At 30.8% G+C, this 25562-nt stretch overlaps 1 pseudogene; it reads right to left on the bottom strand.

Annotated features, from left to right (window-relative positions):
• Nucleotides 1-10077: 10077 nt before the first annotated feature.
• On the bottom strand, nt 10078-14553 carry LOC125580289 (annotated as a pseudogene).
• Nucleotides 14554-25562: the final 11009 nt, after the last annotated feature.

The raw sequence follows: 25562 nt of genomic DNA on the forward strand, positions 1-25562 counted from the left end.
ATCGTATATAAAAATTATTTTACGTATTATATGTTATTTTATATATTACAAAATAATATATATATATATATTGGATAATAAAAAAAATCAGTAAATATTACGTATATAATTAAATTGGTGTGAATACGTAAATAAATTTTATTAATCCAAACGATCACTTTTTCTATTTATTTTATATAATTAAATTTACATAATATATATATAGATAAATAGCATAATTTTAATATTGATATATTTTAAAATGATGTGTTCTACTTATTTGTATCTTTTTATAACAAAAAATTTAAATCGCTGATAACAAATTTTCATTGTGCAATGTTAAAGTTTAGTAATTTATAATTTTTATAAACATTCAATGCAAATTTTAAATTTTAAATATTAAGTCGTCAATATTTTTTCAAAAACTTTATCAAAACAAATTGTTCAAAGCAAATTTCAAAATTAAAATCTTTATGTATTTTCTTTGGTATATAGTTTAATTAAAAGATATTAATATATATATATATATGAGACTTTCTACGTACATGATTTTGTAATAATTTGTATATTGTCATAAAAATAATTTAAATCATGGATCATAAAAATTTCAATGTGAGACTTTTTAAAAAGTTCAAAATATAACATATACGGAAAATCTAAAAAAAATTATATGTTTAATGTGATTGTTTAATTTATTTTAATAACTTAAAGTTAAACAAAAATGATAGAGAATACATTAATTGTATCAAATCTTTAATTCAAAATAATTAATTGTAATATATACTTTAGCCACATTAGGCAATTCAGTAATTTTTTTTTTAAGGAAAGAATTGAGAGTATTAATAATTAATTTATGGTTAGTTTAATAAAAAGTTTATTATATATTTAGATGAACCAACTTATTTCTCTAAAGATTCTAAAAATCACTGTGGTGATGACACGTGGGTACCTCAAATGTTGTAGTGGTTCTCTTTTAATATATAGTGGATTTTTTTTCTAGTATGCCATTATTTCCAAAATGTCTAGCCAATCTTCAATGAATCTAATGCATGTCCACAAATTTGGTAAATTTAATATATAGGCTATATTTTTATCAAAATCTTATTTATCCTCTAGATTTATCAAAATCTTATCAAGTCCATAATTTTGATGAGTTTGCCACCCACCAAGCTGCAAGCGAAACCTAGTTTTGTAGTTGAGGTTTTAAAACGACGCTCTTTTGCTATGGATGTAGCATTAGGAATATGTGGCCTTCTTTTTTCTGTGGACAAGAATTGGTGGTCTTTCTACGATAAATACTCCCTCCGTTTAATATTAATTATCATTTTAAAGTTAAAATTTTGTTTTTTAAGTGTAAAATTTATTTTCATTTCTATTAGCAAAATTATATGTTTTATTAATCTATGTGCATAAACCTAAAACGACAACTAAAATGAAACGGATGGAGTATATCTTACTGATATCACTCTTTCCCAAAAACGTATCGTCTGTTATTCTTGAGATACTCTCTCCGTCTGTCTATACAAAACTTTTTGAACTTCTTTTTTCCTGTCAAAATACTTGACGTTTTCCTAAAATCAATGCATAATATAATGATACAGAATGAATAACTAAGACATTACTTTATTTACGATGTCAAAAAGACATTACTTTCTTTACAAATCAGGATCTTCTTCTTCGGTAAATTAGGTTATAACCCCTGTTCTAAAACGCGGCCGCCGTGACCGGATTTGCGGCGGTTAAACGCTCGGCGGTCCCTGACCGTGGCGATTGATCCCAACTCGGCGAACTAGGCGGCTGATACAAAAAAATCTTTGTTTTTCGTCATTCTGATACTTGAAATCGTTTAATAGATAGCTAATGTGTTGTTTTTAAGTGTAAATCGTGATTAAATAGCAACAATAGTTAAGATTAGAAGAATAAAATCAATGGCGGCGAGGAAGGAAAATTGCAGAACCTAGAAAACCCTAATGATTTAATGAGAAAGACGACAAGATATTTACAAAAATGCCACTCATTTATTTTTTGGTAAAAAAAACAAAAAATAAGGAGAAGGGGAGGTTTGAACACGGGTCTAAGGGACATTAGAGTAAAACCATTACCACTATGCCACCACAACTTTCTCAGATATGAATACATAAACTACATATTATATATATACGTATTTAAAAATATAAAATAGACTTAAAACTAGACCCCGCGTAATCCCCGATTAATCTCCGATTTTTTTTTTAGGCGCTAGGCTCAACCCGACCGTCCGACTAGCGCCTACCGCGTTCCGGAAAAGGGGTTATAACTAAGAGAAAGGCTTTAATTCATGGCCATATTTTAGGGTAAATAATGATGAATTTATTATTGTTCAAATTTTATACCAATTAAATTGGAAATTTTGTCAAATTATCGATACATGGATCCCACTCACTCCATTCTTCTCTTTCCCTATGTATTAATGAAATTCTTCAAATAAAAATATGTTCATCATTTTGTTAATTTTTTCTGTTCATTAAACGGACACCACTGGAACCCACAATTTTGGATGTCACAATACATCTCTTTTTATTTCTACTTGGTGTTTCCTTTTCCTAAAGGACACAGTTTGAAGACTACAAGTTAGACAACGAAAGAGATTATTGATGCCAGGTCAAGATTCTGTAGAAATAAAAGATTGGAGACAAACAAGTCAACATCAAAATTATAGTAATGCGGAGAGTAACATTTAACTAGTTGTTAATTCGCGCTTTAGCTGGAATGAAATTATTAATTTCGTTACTAGGTTAAGATCTGCGCCTTGCGCGGAATAAACATTATATATAAAAATTATTTTATGTATTATATATTCTTACATATTATGAAATAGTAAATATATATTGAATAATTAAAAGTCAATAACTATTACATATATAATTAAATTGGTGCGAACATATGAATCAACTTTATTAATCCAAACAATAATTTTATTTTATTTTATCGGATATGTAATTAAATTTAAATGATACTAACATATATAGTATATTTTTAATATCAATGTCTATTAAATGATGTCTTCTACTTATATAGGTTTTTGATCATTTGTATCTTTTATAAAAAAAAAATTAAAATACTGATAACAAAATTTTCATTGTAGGATTAATAGTTATAGTAATTTATAATTTTTAAAAAATTAATTTATCAATGTTCGTTCAAAACTTTTATCAAAAAATTGTTCAAAGTAAATTTTGAAGCTAAAATATTTATGTATTTTATATGGTTTATAGTTTAATTTAAAACAATATATATATATATATATATATATTAATCTTAATAATTAATTAAATTAGACTTTTTACTTATATAATTTTGAAATCGTTTGCATTTTGTCATAACAGAAATTTTAAACCATGGATCACAAAATTCGAATGTGAGACTTTTAACAGTTTTAGTAATTTATAGTCGTTTTTAAAAATTCAAAATATAACATATACAGAAAAATTTAAATTTTTATTATATGTCTATTGTGATTGTTTAATTTATTTAATAGTTTAAAATTAAACAAATGTGATAGAAGATACACTAATTTTTATCAAATCTTTATTATTCTAAATCATTAGTTGCCGTATATACTTTAGTCACATTAGGCAATTCCGTAAATTTTATTTAAGGAAATAATAAAGAACATTAATAATGAATTTATTGTTAGTTTAATAAAAATCTTATTATATAATTAGATGGACCAACATATTTCTCTAATGATTCTAAGAATCATCATAGTGATGACATATGGCTACAAAAATAAGTTGTAATGTTTCTCAAATAATATATAGGGAATTTATAAGATAAGAAAACATTAAGTCTGTTTAATGTGGACATCGATTTGGTTCTACGTTGGGAAAATCCAAGTTCAAAAGAGTGGAGGTCAATAATTTGCCTTAGTTGTGCATGGATTTTGTTTACCGATATACTCTGCTCATTGAGAGATTATGCTCAGCGGGGAACTCTTCCTCCAGCTTTCGTATTGGGAGTTGATGGGAGCTCCGTGAATAAGCTGGAGAGGAATACAGAGATGCAATTGGACCTCGCAACGTGTCGATGTAAAGAAACACTCCATTCTCGAACAAACAAATCCATAGAGTACCGTGTGGATGAGAACTGGTGGATGAGCTTTAGTATTTGAAAATGTATTATATTAATCTGTTAACATAATTTGAGAAAGTATTTTAAAAAAAAAAATTGATTATATTACTTATATATCATCACCATATTTATTCTCATAAAAAAACATGACATAAGGAAAAACATGACATGTTTTTTTTATTATGACATTTACCTTCTTAATGATAAATTTTTTTTTTGTTTTTGGTAAGCATTCTAGAATGAGATAATAACAATTGGGTATATACCATATATATAAATCATATATATTATTATGGAGAATTTCCTAACTCCTACATTCATAATATTACTTTTCATGTTTACCTTAACCATTTACCCTAATTTTGAAAGAAGTAAAAAAACATTTATAACCCAAAGGTTAACTAATCTAGATTTAAGTTTAGAATAAATAGTGAAGTAGGACTTTAAAAATTAATAATTTCATTCTGCGCAAAACGCGGATTATCACCTAGTTACTCTCCGCATTACTATAATTTTGATGTTGACTTGTTTGTCTCCAATCTTTTATTTCTACACAATATTGACCTGGCCTCAATAATCTCTTTCGTTGTCTAAACTTGTAGTCTTCAAACTGTGTCCTTTTGGAAAAGGAAATACCAAGTAGAAATAAAAGAGATGTATTGTGACATCCAAATTTGTGGGTTCCATTGGTGTCCGTTTAATGAACAGAAAAAATTAACAAAATGATGAACATATTTTTATTTGAAGAATTCCATTAATACATAGAGAAAGAGAAGAATGGATTGGGTAGGAAAGAGTGATATCAGTAAGATATACTCCATCCGTTTTATTTTAGTTGTCGTTTTAGGTTTATGCACACAGATTAATAAAATATTTAATTTTGCTAATAGAAATGAAAATAAATTTTACACTTAAAAAAACAAAATTTTAACTTTAAAATGACAATTAATATAAAACGGAGGAAGTATTTATCTTAAAAAAGGCCATCAATTCTTGTCCACGGAAGAAAAAAAGGCCACCTATTCCTAATGCTACATCCATAGCAAAATAGCGTAGTTTTAAAACCTCAACTACGAAAATAATAATTATAACCCTAAGGTTAACTAATATAAACTTAGGGTTTAAAGTTGAGGGGTGGCCAGATGGAATAAGTTTTTTGGAATATAGAATTTAGAATTTTAATAAATATATAAATACATATTTTATAAAATTAATTTAAAAAAAAAAATAGTTTCAAAAATAATGGATATAATATAGGAAAGTTCTTTCGAATCCGGATCATTTAGTTTTCTCTAAATTTCGTCGACCAGTAGACCATTCTCGTGTGATTAAGTATTCTAACTCCGAATAAAAATTTATCGTTAACCCCAAACACTGAATTTTGAACCCAACATATAAGTTTCTAAGCCAAACTATGAAACTTTAATTATCATGTAATTAGAAAGCATATATATTTGATATCGTTGGAACTTGGAAGGACATTCCCGTTGATACAAATGGTTATAGCGCACTCCTTATTTATTGTTTCTTGTGTGCTTGTTGTGTTCTCTTAGGTAAGTTGTATACTCCATATAGATGTGTTCATTTATTATATTAATAATATATATATATGAGAGAGAAAACACTGGACTCAATACTCGCAAGGATGCTATTCCAAACAACCGTGTACTATGTCTGGAAGGAAAGAAATTCAAGGCGTCACCAGCAACGACAGATACAGGGGGATCAACTAAGAAGATTCATAGACAAGGCGGTTCGTAATCGCATTTGCTCTCTGCGATACACTCATGGACACAAATTGGAAGGGTTATTAAGGAGATGGTTTACAGTTACTCTTTAGAATTCGATTAGTTTCAAGTTTGCACCTAAGACATTAAACTACTTTTAATCGTTTGTAAAAATTCCAATGTTTGATCAATAAATTTCAAATTTCATCAAAAAAAATAATATATATATATATGTGACTATGAAGGAAAATAAACCTATAATATAATGAGGCAGTTGTCTCATTTTTGAGCCGCCACGTCAGCAGGTAAGTGGGTTCTACTTTTTAAAAGTGTGAAAAAGTGCCAAGACTGTGGCTCGAACCCGGGTTATTGAGTTATAAACACCAACATTTATACCACTAAACTAAATGATACTTTGTACATTGATGGCCGAAACTAATATATATTTATGAAGATCGGAAACCTTTGCTTCTTCGGTTCTCTCTGTGGGACCCACATTTAATTTTTTTTATCTAATGATTTAATAAATACTTTATAACTCATGTTTTGAAATGGGCTTCGTTAAAAAAAAGGCCCAATAGACCTCTTTGGTCCGTAAGCGTTCTCTTCAATGGAAGTTTAGGGCTTTCAATTTTTAATCATCGGTTCATGACTCATCTAAGAAACACAGATTGGCTCTTTGAGTTCAATGAATCAGTTTAACTTCTTTAGTCTCTACATCTCCGCATCTTTAATAAATTCAACATCGGTTCTTTTATTTTGCCTGATAAATCATGATTGTGTGGTTTTAATTTTCTTTGGTCATCCTTAGCTTGCACCCTTTGATCAAACCAAGAAGAAGAAGAAGACATTTGTCGTTCAGGGTGCCATCGAGAACTCAGCTGAGTCACACGGGAGACATACTATCCGTTGTCTGATTGTTCAAGAAGAGTTTATGTGTTGTGAAACATATTTGTTTCTTTTCATCAGTTGCTTTGTTTAATCTTTTTTCCTGCAAATAATGATGGCTTTGACAGTTCATTTACGGGAGCCAAGAAGTAAAAAAAGAAGAAGTGTTTGACATTTTCTGTCTTCCTGAATTTTTTTTTCCATTCATTAAACTTGGATTTTGAAGATTATGTGTCTCGCATTCTTTTTATTTTGATGGTTGTTAGGTTGAATGAAGATCATTGAATAAAGAAAATGTCGATGCTCCAGAAGATTTGGAGGGTACTTTATATTTCTTTCTCTGATAATTCTAGCGACATAAATTTGAACCTTACAGAGGGTATATTGCATAGCATCCTAATGACGAGGAAGAGGTGGAGGGAATTGATCTGCACCAGCAACGTTACCCGTGGGAGGGAAGTGACATGGATTACTTATACGACGAGGTAAGCATATCATTAGATGGTTTGCGGTCCATCTTTGAGAGCCGTTGATTGTAAATGTCTATCGTTTTGAAGTTGCACTGCACTAAGATGTAAAGAATTACTAATCACGATTACCTTACTAGCAGAGTTCTTTTGCACAGCTATTGTCAATGGAATATGGTGTTATATTTCATGTTCCAAATGCTAACGCAAGCTCCAATGTTAATTCTCAGCTTTAACATGTCAAAATCACAATGCAGTGGGTGTTATAAGGTAATTCAGTAGGCACAAATGTTCAGTTGAAAAAAATTCTAAACTGTATTTATGCATCAAACTTATCATCCATAACATAATAATATGCTTTTTCTGTGCTAGGAACCGTTTGTAAATAAATGTCTCAGATGTATATGACTGCTGAGTTTGTTGCTTTTGACAGTGAAATCACTAAGCTTGCAATGTGTCAGGACAACAAAAGCATCTCAGCTGATGGTTAGCTTTACAATTTCGTTGGTTTCTTTTTCCTATTATGTTGGATGGATTATTTTAGCTAACAAATATCGCAACAGAGCGCTGACAATAACTCTAATAGATTTATATATACATTTAGAATTGGAAGTTTGGTGAGAACATGAACAAGTACTTCTGTCACGCTATTGGACAGTTATACGCCATTTCAAGAGATTTCTTATATTTCCCATAATCAGTAAGATTTTAACTATTTTGTCTACTTTGCATTCATACCTCATTCTCCATCTAACTTCTCGGTGCTACTATATAATGATCAAGTCATTTTCTGCACAAATAGGCAAGTGGGGATGTTACGTTGGGTGCTTGGTTTATTGGGCTTGACTATACAAAGTATGTTGTGACTCTAAAACTTTTACCTCATTTAACATTGATTCTGGTTCTTGGGAGAATTGCAGATTGTGAATGAAAGGCACAAGCAGGGAACATATGTGTACCTGCATTCGACTCGACATGTAGCGGTATCTGCAGATCCGCTGATCCCATTGTGGAGGTTAACATGCAATGTGTTGACCTGGAAATCATTATTTGGAAGCTACATTTCGAGGCATTTCTTCAACATATAAATAGATCATAGACAGAGTTTGATATTTATAATACTCAGTGATCATGGAGTCTGCAGAAAATAGTCCTTTTGCATGTTCTATATGGAACCAAGAGATATATCCTTTGTATGATGATTGTATTATGATAGCTACTAACATAGGAGATGACTAGGGAAAGAGAAATGAGTATGAATCTCTTATATGGGTAGCTTTTGTAAACACATTTGGGTTTATTAACAGTTGTGACAAGCAATTATGTTTATAGTAAAGGAAACCCGTCGCAGCGTCAATAACAAATGCGTCTGTTTTTTGGCTGTTTGGGATTGAAATAGCTTATGGGTTTTCTAAATCAATATAATTGATTTGACTAAAGCTATCTTGGATGACAAAAAGAAGGATTGCAAATTTAATAACTTCTACTTTAGACTTTAATTTCAACTAAATTATAATCAGTCTTTTATCCTATCATTTTAATTATAAACGTAAGGATTTATTAGAATAAATAAACAGTTTCAACAATATTTAATATGTGATTTAATAAACAAAAGAACACGTAGGATTTTTAGGATTTAAAGAGATTGGAGACAATAGTTAATGAGTATGAAAAGAATACGAAGCAGATGATGAAAAATGATTCGAGCAAATTAGTGGCAACACAGAGCTAAGCGAGATAAAAATATCAATCAATAAAGAATGAAAGAAGAATGAGCAGGGTTAAGTTATTACATAAGCCAAAACTAAGACAAATCAAACGACAAAACGTGAAAACAAATGTAAACAAGACAAGAGGAGAAGGTGAAGATAAAATGTATTGAAAAACTGAATGCTAGATTAGTAAGCAAGAGGCAAAAAGAGATTAAAATGCAAAAACTCTGCGCCTTGGCGCGGATAATGATCTTTAGTAATGACAAAGAGAGGGATGAGGCGTGAGAGAGATATGTGACTTTGATTATTAATTGTGACTTCTGTTACAAAGTGAAAGGGAATACCAGAATAGCAAAACCAAACCAACTCGGACAAAATGACAAAACTATAAGATTGACGTGTATGAAGTGATGATGCGATTTGAAATGATGATAAATGTCCATGGAGATGAATAATCATCAAATTTAACATTCTCCCTTGATTATTCATCTTTATTGCGTAATATCTTGTTAAAAATTTAATAATGAAATTTTTTTATGGGATAAAAACTATTACGACAAAGAAAAGTATGGTGACGTAATCTCTCCCTAATAATAATGGATATAACTTTTTCTTCACATGTAACATAAATGGCGCATTCCGTTACTATAGACGTATCTTCAGAATGCTCAATATTTTTGAGCCTTTTAGCTGAGTGCTTCGGCCCTTTCCCAGCAAAAATCCTAAGAGTCATATAAGTACGGAAAGGTAAGTTCGAGCTAGCCTTCTTTGAACGTATATACTCGACGTCCACTTCTTATTTTTTTCGAGCTCTCGTATGTAAGAGAGAAATATGCTTTGTATTGTCGTTTTTGATATAACCTTTTTGTATATGATTATTCACAGACCTAAGCCATACTCATGCTCGACATGCTTCGTAAAGTGTTATAATTTCCGGTTTACAACCAAGTTTTATGAGGATCTGGTAAATATCTTGCATCTGCAAAACAGACGATACCAAACTCGGAATTTCTAATATAAACCAACCCTAAATCTAAACATACCTTGTAGAGAAAGAATATATTCTCGACTATATTCTAATGTCCATTAATAGGAGATGAGATGTATCGTGCAAATAAATTAGTAGCTAAAACTATATTTAATCAAATATGACTTGCAAGATACATAAGCTTACATATGCTTGACTACCATTAGCATCTCCAAAGTACTTATTTATATGAGATCTTATAGTGATCTTTTGAAACCACATCTATTTCAATAGATCTTCAAATTTTAGGGATATCTTAATATTTTTGTATTACAAAATCTCAAAAAAATATTTCCTTATATACAACTTGTTTTAACTTTTTCAGATTTTTACACGGTTCTCAAGAACATAATTTTTGTTATCACTGATCCTTCGGCGATTATTAAGATGCAACTCAAGTCTTTATGTTCTGTCATTGATCTTGTAACAAGGTGTTTTTATTTCTCATGGTCATTTTTAATTTCATTCTTTAGAGAAATAATATACCTTTTAAATGTTTGGACTTCTGGTTCAAAAATTTCTTATTTTTCTTACGTGTTTTATATAGACTTGATTGGCTCATTTCACTTCTCTCAACCCTCCTACGCAGAGGTAGATTCATGATCCTCATTACATTGCGTGCTTTCTCATTCATTACTAGAATCTATTTTATATTTGGTTTCATATTTTTACCCGTAATGATATGGTTAATCAGTATCTCTTTATCATCATCAATGATTAACTCAGGTATTTAATTATAATATTAACCATATCATCTATTCATACATTTTTTTTTTTAAAGGATTCTTTGTAAACAAAGCGGTCTATCACGTTTTTACCTGCCATAGACTTATAAACCGTCATTTCATGGCATATATTTTTATTGGAATTTTTACAGCTAGAATATGAGATTTTATGATTTCATCAAAATTTCTAGCAATCATTTTGTAAATGAATTATCCTATGAACTTCAGGTTCATATTCTTTTATACGAGGATTCATAACTTTTCATAATAATCCATTTCACATCTCATTCATCGGTTGCTCATATGCTTGTAACATTTGATTTGCAACATATTCTGAATAGTGATAATTCAGTTCATATTTGATCCAAAATATTTAGAATTCTTCGTATAATTATGCAAATCTTTCAAGCATATATTTATTATTTCACATACTTTATTTTTTGGATTGTATATATCTTTATTACATACAGAACTGCACATTTGATATCCGATCATGAAGATATTATTTCATCATATTTAAATTTATTTTATCTAGTTCATTTTCGAGCATGAACATAATTTTCTGAATGTTCCACTCATTGGGATTCTTTTCATTCTCCCCTTGAGATGATTACATTTCATTTGAGAGAGAGAGAGAGAGAGAGAGAGAGGGAGAGAGAGAGAGAGAGAGAGAGAGAGAGAGAGAGAGAGAGAGAGAGAGAGAGAGAGAGAGAGAGAGAGAGAGAGAGTGAGTGAGAGAGAGAGAGAGAGAGAGAGATGTGACTTGTGATTATTATTTGTGCCTTATGTCAGAAGATGAGAGGGAATGGTTTAATCCCTGTTCTAAAACTCGGCTGCCTAGCCGTCTAGGCGATACGCGTCACTCTTCTGCCCCGATTTTTGGCAAATCGGTTTAAAAAATCGAATATCCGATTTTCTCTGCCTAGACCGCCTAAATCACCGCCTAGCCGCCTAATCTATTTTTTATTATTTATTTATTTTTATTTTATTTTTAATAATATTTTTATTTATTTATTTGATCTAAAATTTTATAAATATCATTTATATTTATAATTTTGAAGAAAATTACACTATATTAAGTTTATATATTCTATTTGTGTGTTTTATACAATCTTAAACATGAAAATATATTAATGTTATACACAATTAAAGATTAACATGTTTTATAACATAGTAAACAATCTAAAAATTCTGCCTCGCATAATTTTCGATTAATCTCCAATTTTCTCTTTAGGTGCTAGGTCCAACCCGACCGTCTGACTAGTGCCTAGCGCGTTTCGGAACAGGGGGATTTAATTACAAGAGGAGAAAGTCAGTCAAAACCAAACCAACTTATACAAATAGACAAAACTATGAGATTGACATGTGTGAAATGGTGATGTAATTGAAGATAAAAACAAGTGTCCATGGGGATGAATAGTCATCATCTTTAACATGCTAAAATACTATTTTTTTTATTCAATAGAAACGCGTAACTTTATGACCAGATAGTTCAATATATATTTGTACCACTACTTTATTATGGGTTTGAACCAATAACCTCCAATGGAATATAAGCATTAACCAGCAGAATTATCCACTTAAGTGTCTTCAGAGATTTGAATATCAGATCCACGTGGAAACATGAGTATAAACCTCCGAAGTACTGTAGTCTCTGTCTTCATTGACCACCTTCCAACCATAGGTACACGTATGTTAGTAAGTAAAAGCTTTTACTACAGTAAAATTTTATTTGAATCATGAGTTACTAGATGACAAAAATGAACCTGTATCTACACAAATGATGGATAAAAATGGACATCTGCAGCTTAGCAAATTCAGCTCCTAGACATAGTCTAGAACCAACACCAAAGGACATGTAAGTCCTGGAGAGAATCCCTCTCAAGTCTTTTCCCTGAAAATTTAGATTAAACTCTTAAAAATTTGATAAATAGAATGAAGTAAAGGATGAAAAACAAATGAATAATCACCTCCCAGCGCCATGGATTAAATGCTAGAGGGTCTTTCGTACATTTCTGGATTAAAATGGACACTAGGAAAGCCCATGAAGATCCAACCAGCTGGAATTGTGTAATCACCAACATGGAAATCATGTTCAACCATTCTAAGCATTGTCGGCACCGTGCTTGAGATTCTCAAAGACTCGTTTATCACCTAACACAAAATATCATTGGGGTTGAATGAACTGACACATGCATAATTTTGTAAACAACATATTTTTTAATCTGAGAAATGATACAAAACGATACTAGTATAAACCACTAGACTATTAGATGTGTAAGATGTTAATATCCTTTTCATAACATATTATTTTGGAACATACTCACCATCTGGGTGAAAGTCATTGATTTGTAGTCTTCCCCTGTTAGGTCGGTCTCGTCTTTCTCAGTCTTATCCCGGACAATTCGCTCATGCTCTCTCCGTAACTCCTGCTTCACTTTAGGGTTGTCGTTTATGAGCTTTACTGTAGCGGCAAGGACCGCTGGCGTAGTTTCGTTAGCAAGCACAAATAAAGTAAATATGTATTCAATCGCCTCCTCTATGCTCATAGTTTGGGATCCTCCTTCTATTTCCCCAAATATGATCTTGAAAAACTCCTCAAACTGCTCTCCTGATGCTCTCTTCTTCAACACAGTCTCTTTAAGTAAGTTCATCATCTGCTTTCTTGCCTGTCACAGAACTATATATTAATGTTATTTGAACTAAGAAAACACATACTTTCAGCATTCGATAGACACCATTCCCAGGAATGTTCCATGAGAATCGAAACCAACCCCTTGGAAAATATCTCCAACAATGTGTTAGTTCTTTCGCTGCATCTGCTTCCATATCGCCCATAACTTTCTTCGCAAGACATTCAATTAAGATCTGAGACATTTGATAATATATATTTGATGAGATGATCCATCTTGACTAAGCATCTAGTTGTTTTTTTTAACGTACAACACGAAAGGGATGAGTTTTTCTTTTAAATTACCTTGCTTGTTGTTTCCTTGATGTCAAGACCACCATTCTTAGCTCCTGTTTCCATGTGTGTGCGAGCCAAGGAATCAATATCTTGTATCATACTCAATCTCAGACCTTGTGAACCTAAAAACTGGGTTGTCAAGTTCCGGACATGTTTATGGGACTCCCTACTCTGTACAAACAAGTTGTTTTCCCCAAAAAGCCGCGCTAAGCTCTTCGGCGCACCAGGAGCATGATTAGTCTTTGTTACCTCCATGTTCAATCCCATATCAGCCGATATAATTACTTTGGCTCCAAATAAGCTGGTCCGAAAAACTGGTCCATATCTGATATTTTGTTTGCAAAAAAAAAAGAGCAGAAAACGTTTTGTATGTGGGAGTGTTAAAGTGAAGACAATAGTATTTTTATTGCCACAAACAAGAACGAATAATACATGACAAATGCATGCAAGATAAATCAAACTAGGTCACATAAATTAAATAACCTGAGTATTTTCTTCGTCAAGAATGTTGGCAACTGAAAAGCATCATGAGGCCTCATGACTCCAAAGTCTCTCCGATGATTGGGAAACCCATCGACCCTGGAGGAAGTTTTCCATTATTTGTTGGATTCTTCCACTTATAGACCCAGTGACATAGCTTTACCACAACGAGTGAAATTATAATAGTCCAGAATTCATAAACCTCTACCATATTGATTTATTCTCTTTTCTCGATTACTTTGGTTATATCGATTTAAGGTTGCATACATGAATCATCTCTTTATAATAGTGCTCTCTTCATACATATATTTGAAAAATGAAGATGGCAACTGTTAATGTAAGGAAAAACAGCTGTTTTATCTTTAAACGAAGGCATTATCAGAAAAACAGCCGTTTTATCTTTAAACGAAGGCATTATCAGAAAAACAGCTCTTTTTATTCTTTAAAAAAAGAGAAAACCACCAAAATAACCTCGAACTTTCAAAAAAATGCCAAAAAACTTCAAACTCCTATATAAGCAATTTTAATTGTCAACTTTTCAAATTTGGCCATTTTAATCTTACATTTATGTTGACACTGCCCATTTAAACTCAACGAAAGTCAACCGTTAAACGTTAAACGTTCTGTTAAGTGTTAATCTATGTCGTTGAACTTACACGAAACAGAATTAGAAGTAAAGCTTCTTGATCCCTAAAACTCTAAATTATCAAACCCCTAATCTTCGAGTTGACAACGAAGCTTCGCCAACAATTATAAGGATGGCTAAGACCAAGCGAGTTGGTCGTGTTCGTCTCACTTTTGGATCGGTGTTGTGATACGGTTCATCTGTATGTTGATAGACTCAAGAATCAATGTTCATGAAATACAGATTCTCATCTTAATTGAAGAAGAGATTCTAAAACAACAATGAGAACAAAGCTTTCCTGGAAAATTACAGAGAGAAAGAGATGAACTAGCAAACGTTTCTAACTATTCATTTTTTTGTTTTTTACTGAACTATTCTTGGTGTTCCCAAAATGAAGTGTACTCTGTTTTTTATATGCAACAAGTTTTACATACATGACGTGTCCAATAGCTTTACCTGTATCAAATACTCCCCCTTCAAAAAACCTTGACCTCAATGTTAACGTGAATCTCAGAGAAAGTTTGCTAGAAAGTTTGCGTCAACATAGTAGTACTTTCTCAGAGAAATCTCCACCTCATAGTAAGTTTTTGTCCCCTGTTTTGCTGCTTCTTGTGATCAAACCTCTGAACTTAAACCTCCAAGACTTTGGCATTTTCTTCTTCTTCTCGTTCTTCACACATTCTTGTACATGAGCTTCTGTTACTGTTTGGTGCTTCCTTGGTTCTTAGAATATACACATCCAGCTTGCTGTTAAGTGTTAACCATTTGCTTGTGGTCCTCTTTCTCTGAGAAAAAACAGAGATCCTTAATGTTTCTTCCTCTTTTTCTCCACTAGAAAGATCTCCTCGAAGCGAATGCTCTATCTTCTTAAACTCCTCAAGGATTAAAATTGTTACAGAACACTCTTCATTACTCATGATCATTAATGATCATTGTTTATGTTAATCACGTTTTGGAAAGACACAAGTAACTTCTACAGAATCTGTAACTTTTGATGTACCAGCAAAACTGTTTGATTCCCTCTCACTGTATCTCTCCATCTCAATGTCGTATGAGTCTTTAATATGGAGTCTTGAACTTATTAGTGTGTCCAAAACATGAGTTTGATGTATTCTTTTCTTCTTCAATTAAGGTGAATAATGTCATTAGGAATTTAGGTTTTCTTTTGCTTCTGGAGATATTCTCGATTTGGGGGTTTTTGATGAAGATGAGTGTTTTTCAAAACGGCATCATATTGAATTAAACGGATGTTAATGAAAAGTTAACTGTTGACTTTATTTGAGTTTAAATGGCTGAGTCAACATAAATGTAAGATTAAGTGGCCAAATTTGAAAAGTTGATAGTTTAAATTGCTTAAATACAAGTTTGAAGTTTTTTTGGCATTTTTGTGAAAGTTTGAGATTATTTTGGTGGTTTTCTCTTTTAAAAAATCAAAAACATGCAACACCAACCGGTATTAGCAGAATAATAATACTAGCGTCGATTATAAGAAAAATCAATACATGAGATGTCTTGGATGCGTGTGCGTCTATGTTACATGGAAACGGGAGCGGATACGTGGAAGCGGAAGCATATGGAAGCGCGGAAACAAGATTTTTTAAAAAAATTAGGAAGCTGAAACGTGTTGGAAACGTATATTTATAAATACATATATATATATATTAAAAGATAAAAATCTTTTCAAAAAATTAGGATAAAAAGTTATATGATTTAAATTTTAAATAAAATATTTATTCATTTATAATAATTTTGAAATGATTTCATATTAAAACTATGAAAATACACATAAATTAAATTTAAAAGAAATTATTATATTAATAATTTTTAATACTTCATAATTAATTGATACAAAATATTTGAATATATGATTTATCTTTAATACAAACCTCAATGTATAAAGATATTTTATAGTATTAGTTTTAATATTTGTATATTTCCATTCTTTCTATTCATTATTATTAAAATTGGATTTTATATAAATAATAAAATATGATTTTATATTTTTATTGATATATGACATAATGTTTTTTTTTAAAGAACGGAAGCGTGATTCCAAAACAGAATCGTAAGCTTCCAACGTGTTTTTAAAGAGGAATTTTGGAAGCAAGATTCCGTAAGCTTCCACAAGGTTCCGATTCCGATTCCGGTTCCGAAGCGGGAAGCGTACGTCCGATGAAGCTTCCGTGCAACGTATGTCTGCGTGATTTGAAGCGAGACTTTCCGGCATTTGAGCTTGAGGACAAGCTCAATTTGATTGATTGGGGGGGGGGTAATGATAAGCCTTGGAGAGTATACTATCGTAGGAAGAAGGAGATATTAAGAAGAGGTGAAGAGGAACTAGAAGAAGTGAATGCTGACGTGGACTGAAGGTTGTTACGAGGCAGTTACATTCCGTTGATTCATTCACATTATCATTGAGTATAAATAAGAGTTTGTGTGTAGAAGAAGTTAGCTTTTGAGTATTGTGTAAAGTGGATCCTTAGACTTGAGGTCTTGGATATTGGCTCTTGACGTGTGAGACGTCTTGAGATTTGTATTTGGTTACTTTTCATATCAATAATACACACAAACACTTATCACCTTGCCAACCAAAAATCTATGAATATAACTAAATTTTTGGATTAGCACCTTTCAGAAGAACGTGGCGCCTCAAGGGCATCATCATCAGTGCCTTTGGAGAATCTATTGTTATATTTGAAGGCTAAAAGAATGCTGCAATTTACCAGATACGGAAGTGATTCAGATAAGTAACAGAGCCCCCACCCTCTTTTTCTGTTCATAGGAGTATATGTATTGAATAAACATACACTCCATTATATATAATAGCACAACTAGCTTAAGATCCGCGCAATTGCGCGAGACGACTCTTATATATAAAACAAATTTTAATCTATTATTATATATTTGTATTTATTTACGTATTATGTATATAATTAATCATTAATTGTCATATATACGTTAATTATATTAGGCAATTACGTAGCTTTTATTTAAGAAAAGTGCGAGAATATTCTTTTGTACACTATTTATCAATTTAATAGTTAGTTTAATAAAAAGCATAATATAAGTTAAGATTGACCAACCGATTTTTCTAAGAAATCTGAATTTCATTCTCATGATGATACGTGGCTATAAAACAATGTTGTAATGTTTCTCAATTAATATATAACTAGGTGATTCATCCGCGCCTATGCGCGGACATGAATATTTAAAAAAAAAACAAAATATAATAATTTGGATAGTATTTTATTAGTTTAAGACTTGTAGTTTTATCTGTCTGTGTATTTTTAGGTTATTTAATTAAAGTTTTATTTTGTAAGTTATTTAACTGCAGTATTATAATTTTTTATTCAATATATTTAATTTGGCCATGATATTGATTTCTAAAGTTCTAAAATCATGAATGTAATATTTGATCTTGTGTGTGTTATTTATTTTTGATTCACCTTTACCAACCTTTTCTCAAAACTTTTAATCAAGTAATTACCTTTAGTTGTTGCATGAATATGGTTCCTCTTATTTAATTTTGATTTTTATAATTGTAGGATTATAAGAAGTTGAAAAATATGAGTTTTAAAAATTATCTCATCATCAATCAAAGCCATCTGAGTTGAAACAACTTTTTAAGATATTTTTTTCCAAAAACTCTTGATGTCTTATTTTGTTTTGCATATATCTAATGAAAAAATGAAATTTTCTGATGGAAGCCATGGGAGTTGTTATCCTACAAAGAAAATACATACTTTATGAATAAAAGAAGATTTTCTATAAAGGATGGATGATTGAGTGATAATGTATATTTATGTCGATAGTTTAAGTAGGGGTTATTGGTTGTTGTATTTTAATGGATTTGAAAATCTGAACTAAATCTAGTGTTATTGGTTTTATGATTTTCAAATCTGTATTAAAATCATGTGTTATTGGTTTAATGATTCATAAATTCTGTATCAAATCAAGTGTTATTCAATCGTACGGATTTACTAATATATTTGATTTTATAGTGGATTTGAATGGATTTGTTTGGATTTTTTAGTTAAAAATACAAAGACTCAAATCCGAGGGAAAACCTCCGGATTTGCATATTTTACTTGGATTTATAAATACTATATGGATTTCTAAATCAATCAAAATATATAAACCAATAACACCTCCTAATAGTTTAGATTAATGAGAATCAGTTGTTTATGTATACTTTTGGGGGCCTTCAAATAGTATTAGGTAGGGCTGGAAAAAATATAAACTCGAAAAACTGAACCGAATCTAATCTGGATAGTACCAAACTAGAACCGAAACTGGTTAAATATCCAAACGGGTTCAAAATATTGATATTTAAAAAACCGGAACCAAACCTGATCCAAACCAAAATATTTCAGGCATCCGAATATATCTGAATCAGATTTATATACTTGAATACATCATATATTTTCAGATTTAATATCCAAAGATTTTGAAGTTGTCCAAAATGTATAAGATATTTTGAAGTTGTTCAAAATATTTGAAAATATATATATAAATAGTCAAAAGTAAATGTATAAAATATCTAAATAGCACTTAAAACACCAAAAATATTTAAAATATCTATAGATTTTTATATTAAATTTAGATACTTTGGCATACATTACTCAAATTTATATGTTATATATTATTTATATTTTTAGATTTTAAGAAATTTAAAGCATAAATGAATTTTAAGACTTTAAAATAATTTAAACTGGTTATCCGAAATCGAACCGAACTCGCAAAGATCCAAACCGAACTCGAACCAAAATTTATAAATACCCGAATGGGGCTGAAATCTTAACCCCGAAAACCCGAAAAGACCGAACCGAACCCGAATAGATACCCAAATACTATTAGGATTAAGAATTTATAATGTAAAAAAAAGAAGAAGAAAATTGCATAAAATAATAGGGATATTTTTTTTATAAAAAAAGTGTTGTATAACTATCAAAAGGTATAATCATATAGTTTTCCTTTCTTAATATCCTAAGAATTTTTTATAAAATATGAATAAAAGGTTACAAAACCTTTTTTTATTGTGTTTCACGGATCTAAACTGGCCGAACACATATGACACAATTTCTCCAATCCGTCTGCTAGGTGTCTCCACTCGGATTACAAACTCACGTTATACTAAGCTCGACAAAAAAATTTACAAAATTTGAATTTCTATTAAAGGAAAATTCGTTTTTATTAAATCAGATGTGTCAATTATATTAAACTATTGTATTTTAATAGTAAAGTTATTGCCTTTTACATAATATTCTTTATTTATAATAATATGGTTTTAAAAAAGAAAATTGAAACAAAAATATTTATAAATATCGTCTTATATATGAAATTCCTTTTGATAACAATTTAGTTATAAAAGGAATGTATTAATAAAAAGAAAAGGAAAAAATAAAAAATTAATAATGGCAATTATACAATAAATTCAATTCATTAAGGATATCAATGTAATAAACCATCGTGAGATTTAACGTTAGCACGCCACATAGGAAAATGATTTCTCAAATAATATTATAGAGATAAGTGATATAGGCCCATTATTTATAGATCCATTTAGGTGTATATGTAGGCCCAAAACAGAAAAACTGAAATGCCATTAATGAATTTTATTAATCTCTTTTTTTGGTAGGAACCTGGGAGAAAGTACTCCCAGTATTTATTTAATAAAAAATTTCAGACTACAAACGAACTTGTCGAGGCCGTAGAGGTCCATCCACATCTTCTCTCAAAAGACTAAAAACAACCAAAGGTGCAGTATCTAATCTATGAAACCCAAACGGAAAAGAAAAAGCAAGGTGAGTCAAACCATCAGCCAAGTGATTTGCTTCCCTGTACACGTGAAGAATTCGGACTAACCAGTCCCTTGTTAAAAAGCCATGGCACAGCCGTACCAGGAAAGACAGCGGGTGAGTCTCACCAATTCCCATTGTAAGGAACTCCACCACCATCTTAGAATCCACCTCCACCTCCAGCCTACTAATACCTTTCTCCCATGCAATGACAAGTCCATAGTAAACGCCCCACAACTCTGCCAAAGGAGCAGATCACCTCCCTATGTTAAATACGAATCCACCACACCACTCACCGTCACCATTTCTCAAAACACCCCCTGCAGTTGCCAGTCCCGGGTTACCATGAGAGGCCTCATCTGTATTCAGCTTCATCCATCCCACACGGGGTGGCGTCCAACCTATCATAATTTCAGTTCGATCACCTCTGTCCCACTTCCTGCTCTCCGCATCCTTTGCTGCCATCACTTCTGTCGCCAAGTTCCGTAAGAACTTAACTCTGTCTTTCCAAAGTCTGAATTTTATTAATCTCTTGTAAAAATAAAAGTATTTTTGAGAAAACTGTAATATTCATTAAGGGTATAATTTAGGAATGATCATCTTTTAATGGTATTGATTACAAGTATACAAATACATCGTTTTATACAATAAATTTTTTTCCATATAAAAGTTAGAAGTGCTATGTGTTTGTGTAATATTGAGATTCTCATTATGGTGTGCGGTTTAGATGATGTGTAGAAAATAATATTCCAACACTTTTTAAGTTCAACTAAGATAAAAGAAAACTTTTATCAACTCCATGGACAAAGCAAGAGTTCTCGACCGAATATCATAGAGGAAGAAGAAGATGCATATAGAGGTTGAATATCATAGAGGAAGAAGAAGATGCATATTGGACAAGGTTATATGTGTTTTTCCTGCAGCTTACAAGGAAGAAAATTCAAGAGAGCCCTCCAAATCAGTCTTTCCTCACCCAATAGAGACTTTACAGAACATTTTTAATGTGTTTCGAATGATTTAGGAGAAGAGTCTCACAAGCACCATCCGACGATATCAACTTCCATTGCAAAAGTATATGGCCTTGACGCAATTCAGGTAATATCTTGTCTATTTAATATGCGACATTGTGTTAGAATATCGCATAACTAAGTCTCTTATTAGAATAAAAACAGGAAAGAAAGGAGAGATTGACTGGTCATGTCAAGAGCCTCTACATAATGCTTAAACTCCAACTGTTGGCGAAATATTTCAGGCGACCTGAAGGTTTATTCATCAGGTTAAAAGAAAAGTGTTGCATGTAATTTCATCCTATGATTTCCACTCAGTATCTTTCACTCATACATATCCTTCATATTCAAACTGGGGAAAGATTCTAGATTTGTTGAAAAATTGACCCTGAAGGAATATAGAGGTTATAGTTGTTATAGACAACAAAAGATTTTAGGATTAGGTGAATTTAGATGTAAGTCTAGACCTCTGGTCCCTTGAATGTCCATTTTAACGAGATATCTTCTTGGACAAGAAATCTATGAAGAACCTGAAATCATAACTCAGGTAACAGTATGTAAGCTATTTTAGGAGAGGATTACGGTCAGAATAAAGGGAAGTAGATCACGACCAAGTAATTTATGGAAATACCTCATCGTTAGGTAACTCTACGGATATTACTTTTCAATATGTTTTGAAAAGATACTGAACAGAGTTGGTAAAATAATTTACGAAACATAATTAATAAAATACTAAATATTAAATAAAATTTAATATAAATTGCAAATCGAATATAAAATGAAACAAACATATATTATAAAACATCATTTTTCTTAAATAAAATATATTAATTACTATCTATGACATTATTGAAACTATTTATATAGTACTTTAAAATATAATTTTTTATAATTTTATCACATTAAATTATATTTTTAATTGATTTAGCTTGGAGATGGATTAATTAATATCCTGAAAAATAATTAATGTAATACTATTAAGATTTGAAAAACTCTTAAAAAACTATCAGTTATTTTTATTTTAGATTTTCTTCAACTATATCAAAGTTAAATAAAAATCAAAAGAAGAAGTATAAATCATTACATTTTTCTTAATTTTGTTTTATTTAACAATTTTTTGTTAACTAAAAAAATTTCTTTCAACTCGAACCAACAACATTTAATAAAATTTACAATATAATCTTAGAATAAAAATATTTATTATTTTCAATTTAAATAATTTTTAAAATGTTTAGAAAACTAAAATATATTTTAATATATAGTAGTTTTATGTTAGACTCACCCGCCCGAAGGGCGGGCCAACTCCTAGTTAAAAATAAAGATACATTAAAGAATGATACTCTTTTGAAAAAGGTAAAATAACATTTTTTGTTAAATGGAGGAAGGATTTTTATTTTATCTAACATAATAAGAAATTTTTGATATCTAATTCCAGTTTCACCGAAAATAAAATAGGATGTATAATATTATTGATTATATAACATTAAATGTTAATAAATTTTACATAAAAAATTCATCAGGATGTCATATATTTAAAAACTAAAAAAAAAATCTTTAGAACTTTGAGTATTAAATAAATAAGTAAACAAAGTTTGCTAGACAAAAGTAGTGATAGTAGAAAGGAAGAGCAAATTTATTATAAGAATTTGAAAAATATTTGGTCAATAGCTCGAACATCTCTTTTCCACCTTGACCTTGTTCTGCCCAATATTATTTTGCATTCCTAAGCCGCGGAAGATTGTGGAAGCTCCCTTGGTCCAATGGTTTGACTAAGGGTCCATTAATGCTTCTACACCAGCAGGTCCAGGTTTCAATTCCTGGATAAAGCGATTTATTAAACAATTATGTATGCGACGGAGGGAAGACTTATAAGAGATCTTCAACATGGTGCAAGTAAACTCGGCCATGCGTGATCTTCGTAGGATGGCTCAGGTGATGCAGTTAGGCGTATATCTTTATAAGGCAAGTAGTATTGTCGGTTGTCTGATCGTCTATGTAATCTTTCTCATAATTGTAATATCATAATAAATCATCGTTAAAAAAAAAGCCGCAGAAGATTTTATCATCCGCAACAGATTTTATCAGTCTGAGAAAAAAATTAGATTAATGATTAACTAGGATAAGACATGCGCCTTGCGCAAGGTGAGTTTTTATGATAAATATTTTTAAAATATAGTATTGTAAAATTAAAATTTTATATTTGATTAATATATTTTGGCACCAATACAATTCTGTTTTTTTTTTTTTGTAAGTATATTACTTTTTCCGATGGGCCGACCCATTTTAAAAAAAAATTGTGGAACAACCCAAGTCATTATCTTGCTTAGTCTTACATGTTTTTAAAGAAGACTCGAATTTTTATAGGATGGCTAATACAATATTTGCGACGTTATATATATGGTCATAGGTAGGTTAAAGAAGATAATTGGAATATTTAGCAGTATCATACATAGAAACCCTATATTTTAGCGTCTTACTTGTTTATGTAAATTTTTAACAACTACCACAAACATATTTGGCAACTTCATTTCTATTGAAGAAATCATAAACTTGGTGATAAAGTAACTTATTGTCTTAAATTCAACTTACCATATCAATTATCCGAAAAAGTCAATAAACTTGGTGAAAAAGGTTCTAATTGATTTAAGCAGCCTGTGATATATAAACACGATGACTAAACTTACCATTTGAGCCTGATTCTTAAATTGTATATCACGAAAAAAAATTAAAGTTTGATGATTCTTATTGTTTTATAACCGGTAGTAAATAATTGATTCTCTTTCGGTTCAATTGAAATTAAATACACTATTAACTGACTAGAAATGTAGACAAACGTTTGTAAGTGGTGGCATTATACTGGTATTAGAATAATAGACTATGTCTCTTCCAATAAAAACACCATGTTTTCACACTTGATAGTATCATAAGCACTTGATATTACAATAGACTTGGCAATCATACAGTTGTCTGCAGCTATAGAGAATTACTATTACTCAAATGATTGCTCAATTGATAACTCGTATTATGTCATGAGCCTTAGTCGTGGAACTACTAACAATAAACATTTGAAATGTTGTGGACCTACTAACAATCATACACGGTGCAATGTTACTTTGTTTTTTTATGGCGATGAATTTAGTACTAATTTCTGCCTTATGAGAAGTGCAATTTTGGTTTACTACTCGGTGTGTGAAATGTTTCTTTGTTTGTTCTTTACAATATTGTTATTTTTCTAACTAAGGTTCTTAAGAAATGCACTGTTATTGATCCTTTTATTTTCTATTTGGTGTAGGTGATTTTTACTCAGATTAGCTTTAGTAACTAACATACGTTCACGTGGCTGTTGTAATGGTTAAGAACCTTTGATTAACAGTCGGAAGTAGCATAAAAAACAAACTGGTTTTTTGAATGTATGTCGAGAACATATAAAACTCTAATCCTAATGTACGTTATACTAACTTTACAACATTGTATGTACAATAACATGTACAGTTTTAATGTAGAGTATTTGCACTGCATAGTAATGGATAGAAGATATACTAGGCAACCATGCATGAATCATCTGTATTTAGCTAGATGGTCATAGTGAGTATGCGATATGACCTCAATGTCCTTTTGTGAGCATGATTTTTGATTTAGGCATCATCGTTTAACGTAACCTAGATGCTTAGGGCTGTCTCCAAGAGTGGTGTTGGTATCAGATATTTAAACCAAGCGAGTGGAAACCGATGTCGTTTTTCATTATTTTAATGAGTGGTTACAATTAGCGCGTACAATTCTCAATCACAATTGGTTTTTGCAAATTGATATTTACAACTTCACACGTAATCAAAACCGGTTATTACTTCTAATATTAATACATTGTTTTACTCAACCGGTTTTTTGGTTTAGCATCCATATTGAAATGTGCTTAATCGGCTAACTATATAAACACAACTCTTGTTCACTAAACCTATGTTTTTTATATCAAAATAGTCATACTTGTTAGCTTAACAACCATAGGACTATGCTCTCATCGAAACACTTTCGCTTTAGGAAATCATAAACAT

This window comes from Brassica napus, chromosome C1 (assembly GCF_020379485.1).
Source record: "Brassica napus cultivar Da-Ae chromosome C1, Da-Ae, whole genome shotgun sequence".
NCBI classification, from domain to species: Eukaryota; Viridiplantae; Streptophyta; class Magnoliopsida; order Brassicales; family Brassicaceae; genus Brassica; species Brassica napus.